This window comes from Nestor notabilis, unplaced genomic scaffold, assembly GCF_000696875.1.
Source record: "Nestor notabilis isolate BGI_N333 unplaced genomic scaffold, ASM69687v1 scaffold3644, whole genome shotgun sequence".
Classification (NCBI taxonomy): domain Eukaryota; kingdom Metazoa; phylum Chordata; class Aves; order Psittaciformes; family Psittacidae; genus Nestor; species Nestor notabilis.
This window is the reverse complement of record NW_009925959.1, coordinates 31,737-38,696: the sequence shown is the minus strand read 5'-3', so window position 1 is coordinate 38,696 and position 6,960 is coordinate 31,737. Positions and strand designations below refer to the sequence as shown.

The 6,960-nt window shown below is 41.5% G+C and overlaps 1 protein-coding gene across 1 annotated transcript in view; it reads left to right on the top strand.

The window, feature by feature from the left end:
* The first annotated feature begins 4,255 nt into the window (after positions 1–4,255).
* Positions 4,256–6,960, top strand: part of CDH5 (cadherin 5, type 2 (vascular endothelium)) — a 29,582-nt gene continuing 26,877 nt past the window's right edge. The window contains exon 1 of the mRNA XM_010013295.1: positions 4,256–4,319. The gene's annotated coding sequence lies outside the window, so the exon portion shown is untranslated. The remainder of the gene's footprint in view (positions 4,320–6,960) is intronic.

The following is a 6,960-nucleotide window of genomic DNA, read 5'->3' as shown; positions in this document are numbered from 1 at the left end:
AGGGAAAGACTGATACTTTATATTCCACATTCCACTGCAGTAGCTAAATTCAAACTAGTGCAAATCAGAGCTGCTTTACTGCAGAGAAGAAGACAACATCACAGCAGAGAATGGCCTCCAGTGTTTAAATAAGGGAAAACACTAGCTGCTGCTGCCTCCACACATATGGCTCCGTTTCAACAGGCTGGGGTTAAAAATCCATACTGACTGATTTCCAAGCCATTACAAGTTCTTACACATACACTCACTGGCTAGAAGAGGCACAATGCAGACTGCAGAACAGGAATAATACATGGGGGACTGTCAGTGATACACTTAAACCATCTGCATTTGCACAGTATTTGGCAGCCTAGGGCTGGGGGTATAATAAAGGGAGTGGACATAAATGAGTAAAAGCCACTGAACCAATTTACAAGGCATTAGTGCATTGGCTCCCAGGCTTCAACCCCTCAGCAAGAACTCTTTCAGAGCAGTTCTCTCCACCCTCCTTTTGGCAAACGCTCAGACATGCTCAGCCCAGCGGACAGATCCACAAACAGCTCTTACAGAAAGCACATGTACCTCCTTCCCTTCTCCCTTGCGCTACTTTAACAAAACAAAACCCCACTCTGAAATCCCATGCCCTTGGGAAAAGGGTGGCAGCGATCTGAGACTCGGGTCCATCTGATTCCTGTCACGGAAGCCTGTGGCATCTCACACGCAGCCTGTGTGGTGCAGCAGTGCCTGGACCCTACGCCTCACACATCTCCATCCTGGCACTGGCACCTCGAGCATCAATAGCAGGGTGTCACAGCCTCTCTCCCACTCCATGAAACCATATGGCAGAGCGATCTGGCCAGCCCCAACTGCGATCTGCCCACCAGCTGGGGCTGGCACACCGGGGCCAAGTGGGGCCATGGCTGTGCAGCAGTGAGACAGCATGTGCATGTGTGTGTGTGTGTGTCTGCCTTAGTGGGGCCCAGCACAGCATTGCTGGAAGATGCTCCAAGCACAGCAGCAGAGCACTTCTGCCCACCCCTGTGTGATGGAACTCAGCAGGGAGGAAGGGAAGATCTGTGACCTGGCACAGGAGACACAAACGTCAATGGCATGACTTCACGGGAGCACCAGCAGTTTGATTTCACAAGATAAAAAGAAAATCCACGGGCATCAAGGAAGGCATTTAAGATATGGGTCATCTCATGTCCTGTAAACACCCAGTGTAGCTTCCCTTCCAGGAACTTGTTTATTCTCAGATTCATTTGGCACAGAACAAAGCACTAGTCAGACACATACCTTCTCCAGCAAGTTTACAAGTGGATGGGGTAATCAGCATCAGGAAAGACACTGAGGCGAATGGCAGCCCAACATCACCCAGAAAGCAACACGACGTCTGTGAACCATTCTTTGTTGCACTCTGCTCTTTTTACCCGAATACTGTAAAATCTTACTCTCAAGATAAAACTCTTTCTGCACTTGATTAGCCACACAAATCCCAGCATCACAGAGCTATTTGTGTGCTGCAGCTTTTGGGATGACATTTCTCCAATGTCTGGAATGGTTATTTGGTGTATAGCTTGCAGTTCAAGCAACAATCTCACTTTTTATCTCCCCTGAGGCACTCGCGGAACAATAAAAGGCGGAAAAAATAGGTTTCAGTCTTGTTTGAAAGAAGAATCAGCATTCTTTCAACCTTTTTTAGAGTTTATTTATAATATTCTTCTGGTTTAGAATTTCCTAGCAAACATCCAACTCAGAACAAGTCAAACAGTTGCTGAGTGCAGGGACACAGATACGCTATCTTTGGTCACCCCAGTACTGACGTCAGGAGCTTGCAGCCAACTGTTTCAACTGGCAACATCTGACCCATTAATGGGGAGAACACCCAGGAAAGGCAGTCTCAGGGTGGGCATCATGTCATTTACATATATGCACTGTAGGAAGGAAAGAGAGGGGTCCATAATCCTGCTTCTCTCTAGCTCCCTACCTCTGATACACTGCATCCCTTATAGAGTGAGGAAGCACAGCTCACAGTCAGGGCAGAGTGCAAGCCAGGGCCCAAAGCGGGAGACCTGTCCCATCCCTCCTGCCTCAGCAGCCCCACAACACTACCTGTCCACCACCTACTGCAGAATCTGATTCTGTCTATTCTTTAAATTTGTGCACAGGCATGAAGAGTGTTTGCACTGCCAACTTTACCAAAAATTATGAGGGATGCTATCACTCTTCTTTCAAACGTGGCATAACAGATAAACTCTTCTACACCAAAATATGAGCTTCCCACTAACATGACCAGTCAGAGGTGAAAGCTGGACTGCTTTTACAAACGATCAGCAGTGTTAATGAATGAAAGGTGATGATTTTCATCATTTCTGTTTCAGTGGGAGAAGAAGAGATTCTATTGTTTGGGGTGTCTATTTCAAGGGACATTTCAATTAAAGCAGATATTCTTTGGGTGAACAAATTTCACTGAGATCAAGATTGTTTATCAAAAACCTTTCTGGAAAATTTTTGATCATCTTCATACCTCTGCATTAGACTTGCTCTACAAACTCAAATCCCATATCAAGGTTCATGTGCCTGAGCCAGCCTGCAGGCTTGCTTATTACAGTCCCTGTGGATTGTGTTTCAGAAAGGTTCATGATTCCTTTCTTTCAGTCCAATGGTGAGGCAGTTTCCTTTCACAGTTCCTGCTCAGAGTGCTACGAGGAGTTTAGCACAACATGGGTGCATTTTCTACCATCTGTTTTTTTCCTGTCATTTCCAAACAAGATCATTTGGGATCATTCCCTGAGGAATATTTTAGATGCAAATCCTGCATCTAATCTTATTTAGCAGGCATCAAAACAGACCTTGGTAACCTAGACCTGTTGCGTCAGGGCATACACAGATAACACAGGGGTTTTCTCTTTTCCTTTTCTGAGCAGTGGACGTGAAAGGCTCCCTTAACCTTATCCTTTGTTTAGGTTAGCTAAATAGCTCCCAAGATCTGAACATCAAAGGCTCTGCAACGGTTGTAAATACAGTTGAAGTCACTTGCAAAAGTAAATCATATCTGGAACTGTTGTCAGCTGTGGGTACCAGATTATCTCCGAGCTGCATCCTGACCAGATTAGCTGTGCTTCCCTGGAAAACTCCTATCAACATCCTCCCTGTTCTCCTCTCAGCAATGACACAGGAATGGCTAATTTTCTTGTAAGAAAACTCAGCTCTGGTTGGTCTCCTCACGTAAGACTCTGAGAAACGTCTCCTTGTTAGTTCCTTAATTTTTCTGAATAATTAATGTACCAATTTCTTAAAAAGCCACTCATCTTTGCTGCTATATACCATAAAAATGTGAAACAATCTGACCAACCTCAGCCTTCTAGCAAGTCAGGAAGTCACTACCTTCACCTGTGCTGAACTGTGATGACAAACAGGGGCAAAAGAGTATTTAACTGTGGAACATTATTATTTAAAGTCCTAAGATACATTGAACATTTGCCTACACTTATAACCAGCTATAAGTAAGTTTTAAGTTAGATCCCACACTTCCTAGATTTTCTTCTGTATTATTTAGCTACAAAAATAAAAACAAAATCCCCTTCCATTTGTACTGCCCAATGCCAGAGGTAGACCTTTGCATTCAGTTTTAGATAGGGGTCAGAAAATGGCAGATGGCACCAAGAAACGCATCACAGTCCCACAGAAGGGTCTGGGTACTCTAAGGTCATAATTTTACTTTTGAAAAGTACTGTTAAATTTCATTTTTACACCCAGCACTGACAGCGCTTTAGAGGAACACAGTCTCATTCACATGAGGGCTCCAGCGTTTTGCTTGCAGGTATAAAAATCTTTACAGATAGGACATCTCCAAACTGCTTTGAAAATCCCATTTGTGCAAAACAGGCATAATCTGTGCTGATCAAGTATCAGATGCTATTCAAAGTACCAGCTAACTCCTAAAACTCTTCATAAAACAATACTAAATAACATACCAACTTTTGTGTTACACTCAGAGCCTATTTCCTTTTATTCAGCTCCCTCATTAGAGTCAGCAACAAATAAGTAGGTATAGCAATAATAAGGCTAAGTTTATCTATTTCCTCCACTCCCTCTTCTCACTGTATTACTTGGAACAATAACAGGATGTCGGGATGCAGGACGGGAAAAGGCTGACTCCCAGCTGGAAAACCTTAGAGACTGGAGAGCTGAACACTCCCAGTATTGCTTAACGAAAAGAGAAGTGTATTTTTGTGTTTGATCTTCATTTTCTGTTCGCTGCTTAACATTTTGGGATACTGCTGATTTTAGTTTGCCTGATTTGGGAACAAACAGAAGCTCCACCAACTCTGACTCAGGTAAGGGACAAATGGTATTTGCTGTTCTTTGGCTATGAAGTTCATTTCAAAGGTTTTTTAACTCCAAAAATGTCTTCTAATGTATTAAATAATTTAAGAAATATCACAAGACAGGCTATGAAGTTTATATATATATCCACAGAACCCTTTGGGCTTAACAAGGATGGCACTTAAACCAAATAAAGTGCAGATAACAGCAGATCTGTTTACAAATGACACTGGAAGAGGAAAATCTCTGGCTTTCTTGGGCTATACCACAATATACCTAGATTGTTTAAAAGAAGAGACATTTTATGTGCCTTTTTTTTTTCATTTTTTTATACTGTTTTGTAACATTTAGATCATGTTGCTGATGCTCATTCATAAGGGAAAATGGACAGAAATGATACTGCAAATTGCACCTGTAACCCTTTAGGAGAGGATTTCACTTGCAGTGTGGACAGTTACAGGCTTAGTACTGCTTTGGGTGAGAAGGTGTATGCTGTGCTATGATCCGATGCAAAATGCTTTACCAAAGTGGGGGTTGACTTGGTATCTGTGTTTAAGGTGCTATGGCTTTACTGTGACCAATGCTCAGAGGAGGTGAAGGCCATGTACACTAGCTAACTTGGGCATATATCTCCTGCTAAGAGATTTGTTAAAGGCTTAGAGGAAAAGTTACATGAACACATCAGTGACTTGGTCTCCTAAATCTCAAGTTTAAGTGGCCCAGGTACTTAAGCACCGTAGCCCTGGACTACCAGGTTTTATAGCCCCTGTTCTAAAGGACCAGCAATTCTTATTTTAGAAGTTTCTTTACTGCAGTGGTCCAAAAAGAATCATTTTTTCTGATGACTTATTTTATGAGCTGTGGCTTGCTACAAAAAGTTCATTGGTAAGGCTTTTATCTTATCCCAAAGATAGTGTAGTAAGTCCCTGAGCTAACAAGTTTGCTGTACAGCTTTCAGAGACAAAGCATTTATGCATGAGATGAATTGATACTGCTTTTTCTGTAAGAACTCTATTCTGCAATACTGGGACTGTCAGTGTGCACAGCACCTTACTGTGCTGCTTGTCAGGCTGTAATAAAGATAAAGGAAGGAAAGAAATGCAAGGAAAAAAGATACGGAAGAAGATGAATTTCTGTGAGAAAACCTGTTCCATTCTTAGCTATCGAAAACATTACAAGGTGGTTGTTACTGCAGTTAACAAAGGCATAGTTAATCAATGTGTCCCTGCATCCACTGATTATAAATCATTATATCAGCATTTGTAAAAGCATACAGTATTATAGATGTTCATGTAGGAAAAAATACTAGACAAAAGCAAGGATACTCCAATGATTTACAAAAGCTTCTCATCTTAGGTTAATTTGTGCCTTGTAACAACAACCAATATACCAGAAACAAATCACAGAAATGCTGACTTGCAATTTATCTGCAGTTATCTCCAGGAGTTATTTTTTATCCTAAATAAAGGGTGACCAACAGGAGAACAGGACAAGGAATTGATTTAGCATATGAAAGCACTGGAATAGTGCAGTATACTAGAGAGAAGAATGTGAAGTTACAAACAATAAAACAAATTAATTTGAAAGCAAAAGATAAACTCAACTTTGCTTTGTCCTCAAACCTGGGCTTTGTTTTTCTGAGTGCTACAGCTGCATTGCAACATGAAGAATTTCCCAAAGCTTTGCTCTTTAACATAAGATCATAAACCTGTTACTTAAACATTTTAAAACAAATGCTAACACCAAAATTATGCCATGACATAGCTACATGTCCCTCAGCAACCTGCAGCTTCCAAAGCGCTAGGTGCAGGGCTCAGTGCTGAAGAGGCAGCTTAGGCAGAGAAAGTTCCACCCAAACAGCAGACAGCAGGTTTGTTGCCAGGTTTGCTTCACATCCTGCCTTCCCTGTTGAGGGAAGCAGAACTGAAAACAGGATATAAGTAAAAATCACTGGGCAAGGTTTAGAAGCTCCTCTGATTTATAGCATTTATGGAACAAAGGACTTTACTGAGCACCCGTAAATCAATTAATTCCATTACTATTACAAATGAAAAATAGAAAACCTTTTTAAAAACTCTTTTTTCCTGTTAGGGTACATGTCTAGAGAACTACAGGCTTCAACCGGGTCAGATAATGCTTTCTATTTTCTAAAAAAAGAAGTTACGTCACTGAAGAGACGTAACAGATCATTTTGAGCAGCTGAGCTTTCTGTAAGGAATCTTCATTATTTTTGTCATGCATTCGTAATTGCAGGTTTTGCTCAGGTTCTAGAAGTTTAATTCAGAGGTTCAGATGTTGTGCTAAGAAGAAAACAAGAGGTTCTCTGTCCTTGGTAGAAATTTGTTGGTCATGAAAATATTCTGGTATATTTTTTAAAAAACAAACGTCTCCCCCTTTGTTATCCTTGTGGTTTTACAAATCAAAAATCCCCCAAAGTTTAGCCTTAACAGGACTGGTTTCACTCCTACCCTAGAACAAAGCAGACGGTGACTTTTTGTGTAAACTAGAGACTTGCTAAGATAGAGAGATGCCCAGCTCACAATCGCTAACATAATTCCCCACATGTGGAGAAAAGCTGATGAGAATTTGAACCAGAATGGACCTTAGGACATCCAGAGCTTGATACTAGTTTGATCCATCATGAGTTTACTT